The sequence below is a fragment of the Mobula hypostoma genome, chromosome 2 (assembly GCF_963921235.1).
Source record: "Mobula hypostoma chromosome 2, sMobHyp1.1, whole genome shotgun sequence".
In the NCBI taxonomy this organism is placed as follows: domain Eukaryota; kingdom Metazoa; phylum Chordata; class Chondrichthyes; order Myliobatiformes; family Myliobatidae; genus Mobula; species Mobula hypostoma.
The window spans coordinates 234,827,347-234,838,941 of NC_086098.1; positions in this window are offsets into that span (position 1 = coordinate 234,827,347).

Genomic DNA, 11,595 nt, shown 5'->3' on the forward strand with positions numbered 1-11,595 from the left:
TCACCATTCTGTGCTAAATGTGCCTGATTTTTCAAAACCCTTCTCCCTAGCAACAGATGCTAGCGACGAAGCTGCCGGGGTGGTGCTGTTGCAGACAGACAAAGAGGGGGTTGAGCACCCAGTCGCTTACTTTTCCAAGAAATTTAATACCCATCAGAGAAATTATTCCACTGTGGAAAAGGAGTTACTGGCCATCATACTAGCATTACAACATTTTGAAGTTTATATTTGCCCAGCACGGAAACCACTGGTAATTTACACCGACCACAACCCATTAGTGTTTTTAGCCACTATGAAAGATAAAAACAAAAGATTGCTAAGTTGGAGTCTGGTGCTACAGGAATTTGATATAAAAATTACACATATAGAAGGAACGGAAAACGTGATTGCTGACTGTCTGTCAAGGTATTGACAACTTAAAATTCTCTGTATTAGCCAAATAGCTGATGAAGATGTATATTTGTGTGTAACTAATAATGTATTCATGTTTGTAATTTTTATCCCGGTAAAAATCCTTAAAGGTGAGGGGTGTGACGAAAGAGGGTTACAAAGAGTACACATAGATTAAGACGTTAACTGTCCTGTGCTGGCACCAGTGGGATCAACAGTTGATCTGCCACCTGTCTTCAGGAGAAAGAGAGATAAGGAAGACAATGGAGCAGCATTTGGAAATGTTAATGAAGAGACGGGAGAGTTTAGCGGAAGGAGACACCAGTCTGAGAGCTGTCAAGATTGGCTCCCTTTTTGAACCCTGAACTGTTTGAAGTGTGATGGACAGGCGATACCCCAGCAGGGGGATAAAAAGGGACAGGTTCACTAAGGCAGGACACACATGACACCACGAGGTAACGAGACCCTGGAAGCAGTGCCCCTCCCACAAGTCGGTGGGAGTTTTGGAGGGTTGGTCGCGGGACCAAGCCATAGATGCACAGGGTGGAAAGGTACGATCGACGGGAACCTGGTGTGTGTCCACCCTTGCCTGGGTGCCAGGTTCACTGCAGAGGAACGATCGTATCTGAAACGGAGGGGTCACAGTCGGTGACCTCAGAAGACATTACAAAGGGCTCGCCCGAAAGCTGACTGCAAAGAATATCGCAGGTCTGTGTGGAAGCCATTTTGAATATTCATTCGCTTTCACTCTCTCTCTCCTTCCCCCCCCCACCCCCCCCCCACCGTCCACCGCCACAGCAGTGATTACTGTGAACTGAACTCAATTGAACTGAACTTTGCGTCATTTTGAAACTGGTCATTTACCCCTAGATGACGATAGAGCTTGATTGATTCTGTTATCCTAGTTCTGTGTACATGTGTGTTTATCATTGCTGAACTGTTGCATTTATTATCCTTTTGATTAGAGTACAGTGTTGCTTATTTCTTTAATAAAACTTTCTTAGTTCCAGTAATCCAGACTCCAACTGAGTGATCCATTTCTGCTGGTTTGGCAACCCAGTTACGGGGTACGTAACAGTGGATATATGGAATGCTATGCCCCAGAAGGCTGTGGAGGCCAAGTCTCTGGATGCTTTCAAGAAAGAGATGGATAGAGCTCTTAAAGATAGCGGAATCAAAGGTTATGGGGATAAGGCAGGAACTGGATACTGATTGTGGATGATCAGCCATGATCACAGTGAATGGTGGTGCTGGTTTGAAGGGCCGAATGGCCTACTCCTGCACCTATTGTCTCTTGTCTAAAATATGGTAATAGGTGTACAAGCACAACAAAGTAACTTAAGCCTAATTTATAATAACAATAGTAAATACACATAAACCACAAAAAAAAATTATGTAGTGAGTCACAATGTTTTCCAAAGACTTCTGGGCTCACGATTCTCAGTCAACAGTTGCTTGTTACTGTTGACGGGGGAGCTTTAATTTCTGACCCACCTGTAAAACCACCCGTCGGGCACAGGCACCGATCTCAATTTGCAGCCCCAGTTTGATTACAAATAAAATCCAAAAAAGACAGTCTGATATATGTACAAGCTTCACAAGCATGTAGCAATCATGAGACAGACAAACTCTTGATTTATTTTTTGTTCTCATATCATTAACTCAGTCTCGTTTCTTTCAATCAAACAACATCAGTCCATTAACATGGTGTTCACCATATCCTCATAAATCAATTAGATATTCTAATGGTCACTCCTCGTTCATTAGTCCTCCAAAGTCTAGATGCAACATTCCTTGGACTTGTTAAGAGTGTTAATGATTCCATATAAGTGATCAGCCAGAAGAAAGAATCCAGCTGTAAACAGACATTAATAATATCTAGTCACAAATATACCTCGCATGCTGCAAAATCAGAAACAGTTGTTATCACTTGACCTGACAGACATTCATTCATTGTTTTACAAAATCTAATATGCCACAGCCTCTTACAGTATCAATGTGTACATCTCTGTCAAGTCACCTCTCATCCTCCTTTGCTGCAAAGAGGAAAAACCCTAGCTCTCTCAACCAATCTTCATAAGACTGCATGGGAGTTATATAGAGGCCACTGAACAGTAGCCAGGGAGAGTAAGTACAACAGGAGATGGAAAAGGCAGGTAAAGAGGGAGATGTTACTATTGTAATTGGTGATTTTAATATGCAGGTAGACTGGGAAAATCAAGTTGATATTGGATCTTAAGAGAGGGAATTTGTAGAATGCTTAACAAGATGGCTTTTTAGAGCAGCATGTAGTTGAGCCAACTAGGGGAAAGACTATTCTGAACTGGATGATATGTAATTAGCAAGATATGATTAGGGAGCTTAAGGTAAAGGAACCCTTGGGAAGATGCAGGATAGATGCATTCCAAAGATGAAGAAATATTCTTAAGGGAGGATGAGGCTGTTGCAAAGAACGGGCGAACCCAAACGCAGGACACTGGCACGGAGATAGAGTTAGGATGCAGACGAGGGCGTGAGCGTGGCTGGAGCTGAACGACAAACAGGAGGGTGAACGGACAGGCAGGGGGCAGGCAAAACTTAACTTGACACAGAGCGTTGCTGGAGCTGAACGGCAAGCAAGAGACAGGCGGCAAGCAATACTTATCTTGACACGGAGCGTTGCTGAGCTGAGCGGCAAATGGCAGGCAATCCTTGACACGGAGAGACAGAGTTTCACAGGTAAACCTCAGTACTGAAGTAAAATTTAGAATACACAGTCCTAAGTGGCCGGGAACGTGAATTTCCACACTGGCTAAAACAACAATCTGGCGATGAGTGGATGCAAAGCCGGGATATTTATGCTGCAAGTTTCGATGAGAGTCAGGTGTGCCATAATCAAAGGGAATGAGGAGAATGTGGGGAGTTAATGGTCAGGACCATGACAGAGGCAACTGTGGCTGTAATCATAATATGATATAATTCACCCTGCAGTTTGAGAGGGAGAAGCTAAAATCAGATGTATTAGTATTACAATGGAGTAAAGGGATTTATATGAGAGAGGAGTTGGCCAAAGTTGATTGGAAGGGGACACTAGCAGAGGTGATGCCAGAACTGCAAAAGCTGGAACTTCTGGGAGCAATTTGGAAGGCGCAGGACAGATATATCTCAAAGAAGATGAAGTATTCTAAAGGTTGAATGACACTACCATGGCTGACAAGGGATCTCAAAACCAACATAAAAGCCAAAGTGATGGCATATAATATAGCAAAAAAATAGCAGGAAGGTACTCAAGAACATAAAGAGAGAAAAGATGGAATATGAAGCTAAGCTGACCAACAATATCAAAGAGGCTACCAAAAGTTGTTTCAGATTTATAAAGAATAAAAGAGAGGTGAGAGTAGACATTAGACTGCTGGAAAAGTACATTGGAGAGGTATTAATGGGGGACAAATAAGTGACGGACAAACTTAATAAATACTTTCTGTCAGTCTTCACTGTAGAAGACACTATCAGTATGCCAGAAATTTGAATGTGTCAGGGAGCAGAACTGGGTGTAGATGCATGAGAAGTTGAAAGGTCTGAAGGTAGATTAGTCAACTAAACCAGATGGACTAAACGCCAGGGATAAGAAAAAGGTAGCTGAAGACATTGTGGAGGCATTAGTAGTGATCTTTCAAGATTAGATTATGAGGACACGCAGTCCTCTTTTATTGTCATTTAGTAATGCATGCATTAAGAAATGATACAATGTTCCTCCAGAATGATATCACAGAAACACAAGACAAACCGAGACTGAAAAACTGATGGAAACCACATAATTATAACATATAGTTACAACAGTGACAAGCAATACCATAATTTGATAAAGCACAGACCGTGGGCACGGTAAAAAAGTCTCAAAGTCTCTCAAAAGTCCCATCATCTCACGCAGATGGTAGAAGGAAGAAAAACTCTCCCTGCCATGAGCTTCCAGCGCCGCAAACTTGCCAATGCAGCACCCTGGAAGCACCCGACTACAGCCGACTCTTGAGTCCGTCCGAAAACTTCGAGCCTCCGACCAGCTCTCTGACACCGAACACCGAGCACCATCTCTGCCGAGTGCTTCAACCCCGGCCCTGGCAACAGGCAATAGGCAAAGCCAAGGATTTGGGGCCTTCCCCTCCGGAGATTCTCGGTCGCACAGTAGCAGCGGCAGCGAAGAAGGCATTTCAGAAGTTTCTCCAGATGTTCCTCTGTGCTTCTCATGTCTGTCTCCATCAAATCAGGATTGTGCACGGTACCTACTTCAGAAATACGATATCATTTCGGAGCGGCCATGCACGCTGTGTCGCGCCGCCATCTTCTCCCCCCCCCCGCCAAGAATGACTAGATTCTGGAAGACTGGAAAATTGCAAATGTCACTCTACTCGTTAAGAGGGGAGGGAGACAGAAGATGGAAAATCATAAGCCAGTTAGCCTGACTTTGGTGGTTGGGAAGATGTTGTAGTCCATTACTAAGAATGAGTTTTCAGAGTACTTGGGGGCATATGCTAAAATAGGACAAAGTCAGCATGGTTTCCTTAAGGCAAAACCTTGCCTGACATATCTGTTGGAATTCATTGAGAAATAACAGGCGGGATAGACAAATAAGGATCAGTGGATGTTGTGATCTTGGATTTTCAGAAGGCCTTTGAAAAGGTGCCACACATGAAGCTGTTTTACTAGATAAGAACCCATGGTGTTACAGGAAAGATAGAAGATTAAGTGGATGCTGATTGGCAGAATCAAAATAAAGGGAGCCTACTCTTGTTGGCTGCCAGTGACTAGTGGTGTTCTGCAGGGGTCTCTACTGGGACCAGTTCTTTTCATGTTATATGTCAATGATTTAGATGACAGATTTAATGGTTTACAGACATGTTTGGAGATGATACATATATAGGTGGATGAGCAGGTAGAGCTGAGGAAGCAGGGAGTCTGCAGAAGGACTTGGACAGGTTGGGAGAATAGGAAAAGAAGTGACAGATGATACATGCTCATGCACTTTGGTAGAAAGAATAAAGGCATAGACTAGTTTCTAAACATGGAGAAAATTCAAATCAGAGGTGCAAAGATCTTGGGAGTCCTTGTGCAGGATTTCCTAAAGGTTAACTTGCAGTTTGAGTTGGTGGTAAGGAAGGCAACTGCAATTCAAGAGCGTTCATTTCAAGGCATCCTGCCTCGTCCCTGTGCCAATGACTACAGACCGGTGGCATTGACCTCCCGCATCATGAAGACCCTGGAGAGACTTGTTCTGGAGCTGCTCCGGCCTATGGTCAGGCCACACTTAGATCCCCTCCAGTTCACCTACCAGCCCCAACCAGGAGTTGAGGATGCCATCATCTACCTGCTGAACCATGTCTACGCCCACCTGGACAAGCCAGCGAGCACTGTGAGGGTCACGTTTTTTGACTTCTCCAGTGCATTCAACACCATCCGCCCTGCTCTGCCGGGGGAGAAGCTGACAGCAATGCAGGTAGATGCTCCCCTGGTGTCATGGATTCTTGATTACCTGACTGGCAGACCACAGTACGTGTGCTTGCAACACTGTGTGTCCGACAGAGTGATCAGCAGCACTGGGGCTCCACAGGGGACTGTCTTGTCTCCCTTTCTCTTCACCATTTACACCTCGGACTTCAACTACTACACAGAGTCTTGTCATCTTCAGAAGTTTTCTGAGGACTCTGCCATAGTTGGACGCATCAGCAAGGGAGATGAGGCTGAGTACAGGGCTACAGTAGGAAACTTTGTCACATGGTGTGAGCAGAATTATCTGCAGCTTAATGTGAAAAAGACTAAGGAGCTGGTGGTAGACCTGAGGAGAACTAAGGTACCAGTGACCCCTGTTTCCATCCAGGGGGTTGGTGTGGACATGGTAGAGGATTACAAAGACCTGGGGATACGAATTGTTCAAACTTTACAACTCCTTCCTTGGAGGGTCAGACACCCTGAGCCAATAGGCTGGTCCTGGACTTATTTCGTAATTTACTGGCATAATTTACATATTACTATTTAACTATTTATGGTTCTATTACAATTTATTATTTATGGTGCAACTGTAACAAAAACCAATTTCCCCCGGGATCAATAAAGTATGACTATGACTATGACTATGAGTAAAAAATACGAGCAAGGATTTAATTCTGAGGTTTTATAAGGAATTGTTCAGACCAGACTTGGAATGTTGCAAGTGGTTTTGGGCACCTTATTTAAGAAAAGATGTGCTGGCATTGGAGAGGGTCCAGAGGAGATTCACGGGAATGAAAGAGTTAATGTTTGAGAAGCATTTGATAGCTCTTGGCCTATTCTTGCTGGAGTTTAAAAGAATGAGAGGGTATCTCATTGAAAACTATTGAATATTGAAAGGCCTAGACGGAGTGGATGTGGAGAAGATGTTTCCTCTAGTGGGTTAGTCTAGATTAGATTAGATCAGATTAGATTCAATTTCATTGTTATTGTGCCGAGTACAGATACAAAGCCAATGAAATGCACTTAGCATCTGAGCAGAAATGCAAAGAATAGCGTTATTTACAAAATAACTGCGAATAAAAAAAGTGCTACAGCACACAAATATGAAAGTACTGAGACAGTACAATACGGATGCAATACTGCTTAGCGCTGTGATGAGAGGTTCAGCAGTGTCACAGCCTCAGGGAAGAAGCTCTTCCTGTGCCTGCTGGTGCGGGAGCGGAGGCTCCTGTAGCGCCTACCGGATGGGAGGAGAGTAAAAAGTCCATGGTTAGGGTGAGATGCATCCCTGATAATGCTTTTTGCCCTGCCCAGGCAGCGTTTATGGTAGATGTTCTCAATGGTGGGCAGTTGGGTGCCAATAATCCGCTGGGCAGTTTTCACCACACGCTGGAGTGCTTTGCGGTCCGATACCGGACAATTGCCATACCACACTGAGATGCAGTTGGTGAGTATGCTCTCAATGGTACAGCGGTAAAAGTCCGTCAGTATCCTGGGACAGAGGTGAGCTTTCTTGATGCTCCACAGGAAATAAAGGCGCTGTTGCACCTTTTTGATCAGGATGGAGGAGTTCAGGGACCAGGTGAGATCCTCGGAAATGTGGACACCAAGGAATTTGAAGCTTGATACACACTCCACTACAGTTCCGTTGATGTAGATGGGGCCATGAGTGTGACTCCTGGCATGCCTGAAGTCCACAATGATCTCCTTGGTCTTCTGGGCGTTAAGGGCCAGATTATTGTCAGCACACCACGCAGCCAGGTGCTGGACCTTGTCCCTGTAGGCCGTCTCGTCATCCCCTCTGATCAGACCAACCACCGTGGTGTCGTCTGCGAACTTGATTATGGAGTTAGAACCATGTACAGGAATACAGTCATAGGTGAAAAGGGAGTACAAAAGAGGGCTCAGCGCACAGCCTTGAGGCACGCCGGTGTTCAGGGTGAGAGTGGAGGAGGAGAGGTTGTCTAACTTAACTGATTGGGGTTTGTTAGTCAGAAAGTCCAAGGTCCAATTGCAGAGGGATGAGCTGATACCAAGCTGGTGAAATTTGGCGATCAGCTTGGAGGGGATCACAGTATTGAATGCCAAACTAAAGTCAATGAACAGCATTCTGACGTAAGAGTTGGGGCTGTTCAGGGAGGTCAGGGCAGAGTGAAGTGCCGTGGAGATAGTGTCCTCTGTTGGCCTGTTGGTGCGATAGGCAAATTGATGGGGGTCCAGGGTAGTGGGCAGACAGGATTTCAGATGTGATAGAACCAGTCTCTCAAAGCTCTTTGCAATGATGGGGGTGAGTGCAACTGGGCGGAAGTCATTCAGCCCGTGGCCGTTGAATGCTTTGGCACTGGCACGATGGTGGTGATCATGAAGCTTGTGGCGACAACTGCCTGGGCCAGGGACAGATTAAAAATGTCCATGAAGACCCCGGCCAACTGCCCTGCACAGACTCTGAGCACACGGCCAGGTATTCCATCCAGACCAGCTGCCTTCCGTACATTTACCCTGCTCAGGGTGGCGTAAAACATCGGAGGTGGAAACTGAGAGAGGCAGTTCACCGGGTGGGCGATCCGCTTTGAGGGTGACCTCCTTGTTCTCTCGGTCAAAGTGAGTGTAGAAGTAATTGAGCTCATCAGGGAGGGAAGCAGGGCTGGAAGGGGGCACAGTACTAGGTGGTTTGATGTCTGTAATGACCTGTATGTCATGCCATGTGCGCTGGGGATCCGAGGAGTTGAAATGCTCCTCGATTCTCTGTTTGTATATGTGTTTAGCCTGAGAGATTCCCCTCCTCAGGTTGGCCCTGGCTGAGCCATAAGCCTCCCGGTTTCCAGACCTGAAGGCTGAATCTCTGGCTTTGAGCAGGAGGCGAACCTCTCTGTTCATCCATGGTTTTTTGACTGGGGAAAACTTCTATTTGTCTTTGTGATGTCACTCTATCTACACATTTGTTGATGTGCTCAAGGACAGAGTTGGTATATAAATCAATGTTAATCTGAGAGTCTGTAGTGGCATGGGCAGCAAACGCTCCAGTCTCTGTGCTGGAATTGGTGCTAAAGAGCAGAGTCAGCACCCTGCAGCCAGATCTTAATAGTCTTCATTGTGGGTTTCACACGTTTCATGCTATACTTGTGAAACAGAAACAGTGAAAGATGGTCAGACTGCTCCAGGTGGGGGAGGGTGGTGGCTTTGTAAGCGTCAGCCACATTTGTGTAGACATGATCTAAGGTTTTATTACCCCTGGTGGTGCATGATACATTTTGGTAAAATCTTGGAAGCACGGTACGTGGGTTACAATGATTATAGTCCCCAGCGACAATAAAGGCTCCGTCTGGATGCAATGTCTGCAGCTTGCTAATAGTGGCATTGAGGTCTTCCATGGCTACTTTAGCATTAGCATCCGGTGGAACATAAACTGTGACAACAATGATGCATGTAAACTCTCAGGGTTGATAAAAAAAGGTCTGCATTTGATAATCAGGTATTCCAGATAAACAGAGCAATAAGTGTCAGCAATGGTAGAGTTAGTACACCATGATCGATTCATGTCTAGGACCAGAGGCCACAGCCTCAAAATAGAGGGAGGTCCAGTCAGTATCTGCAGCCATAAGGGCAATTCATTGCCACAAATGGCTTCAGAAGCCCAGCAATTGATTATATTTAAAGTGGAGGCTGATAGGTTCTTGATAAGGGCGTCAAAAGTTCTGGGGAAAAGGTAGGAGAATGGTAAGACAGATATTGCCATTCTATGCCTTCTGTGGGCAAGCCAATTGTGAATCCACACAGCCAAGTTTCCCTGAATCCCATGCCTCCAGACTTTCTGAATGAGCCTACCATGAGGAAGCTTATCAAACACCTGACTAAAATCCATACACAACATCCATTGCTCTACCTTTATTAATGTGCATCATCAAAGAATTCATTTGGGCTTGTGAGGCATGTCCTGCCCCTCACAAAGCTATGTTGACCATCCCTGATCAAACTGTGCTGCTCCAAATACTCACAAATCAAATCTAGTAATCTTCTCCAAATGCTCATAAATCAAAGCTAATAATCTTCTCCAACAAGTTGCCCACCACTAAGCAAGGCTCACTGGACTATAATTCCCAGGGTTATCCCTACTCCCTTTCTTGATCAAAGGACTAAAATTTTACACCCTCCTATTATCTTGTACTGTTCCTGTGGTCAGTGAGGATGCAAAGATCATCACCAAAGTGCAGAAATCTCTTCCAATAGTAACCTAGGGTATATCCTGTCTGACCCTAGGGACTTATCTATCCTAATGTTGTTCAAAAGTTCCAGTACATCCTCTTTTTTTAATGTTGGCATGATCCAGCATCTCAGCCCATTTCATTCTTTCCTCACATTTGTCAAGGTCCCTCTTCTTGGCATATACTGACGTAAAGTATAGGTACATTTCCTGTTTTATCTGATTAGTCCTACCCTCACTCTAGTCATCTTCCTGTTCTTCACATATGTGTAATGCCTTGGGTTTTCCTTAAACCTACTCACCAAGGCTTTCTTATGCCCCCTTCTAGTTCTCATAAATCTAGCTCCTTCTTGGCTACCTTGTAACTTTCTGGAGCTCTGTCTGATCCTTGCTTTCTAAACTTTTAAGTAATCTTCTTTCTTCCTCTTAACCAGATGTTCCACATTTCATCACCCAAAGTTCCTTCACCATGCTTCAATAAGACAAACCTATCCAGAGCCCCCAGCAAGTGCTCCCTGAACAATGTCTACATTTCTGTTGTGCATTTCCCTAAGCATATCTGTTCCCAATGTATGCTCCCAAACTCCTGCCTCATAGCATCATAATTTACCCTCCACCAATCAACCCTGACACCTGACCTAGTTCATCACCTAGCACCAAATCCAGTATGGCCTCTCTTCTAGTCAGTCTGTCCATATATTGAGTCAGGAGTCCTTCCTGGACATACCTAGCAAATTCTGCCCTATCCAAACCTTTTGCACTAAGGACATGTTAACTAAGTTGAAGTCTTGACAACAACCTTGCTATTTTTTGCATCTTTCCAAAATCTGCAATCCAATCTGTTCCTCAGTGTCTCTGTTGATATTGAGAGGGGGAGTGTGTCAAAATCTCCAGGTAAGGCGATTTTTCCCTTTCTGCTTCTGTCTTCCGCCCACACTGGCTCAGTGGACAATCCCTCCAGGATGTCCTCCCTTTCTTCAGCTTTGATACTATCCCCGATTAGCAATGCCACTCCCTCACCTCTTTGACCTCCCTCCCCATACCTTTTGAAACATCTAAATCCTGGAACATCCAGCAACTAGTCCTGCCCTTATGACAGCCAAGTCTCTGTAATGGCCACAATATCATAGTTCCATGTACTGACACATACTCTTTTTAAGTTCATCACACTTGTTCCCGATACTTCTTGCAATAAAATAGATATACTTGAATCCATCACACTGACTGCAATTTTGCCTATCATCTAGCTGTAGACTAACTACCCCATCCTCTGACCTATCACTCGTTTCCATCCGCTGCCAAACTACACTAAATCCTCCCCAATAGCTCTAACAAATCTGCCTTTTTTTTTGTATAGGTCATACATTCACCAGAAGGCATCCCAGAAATCCACAAATCTGAAACCCTGCTCTCTGCTGCTTGGACCAGTTTCTCAGACATCTGCCAAATTATCCTATTCCTACCCTCACTGGGAACAGTCATGGACCCCTACCCCCCTGAGGCCCTGCTTTTCAGCTTCCTAAATTCAATAGACAATAGGT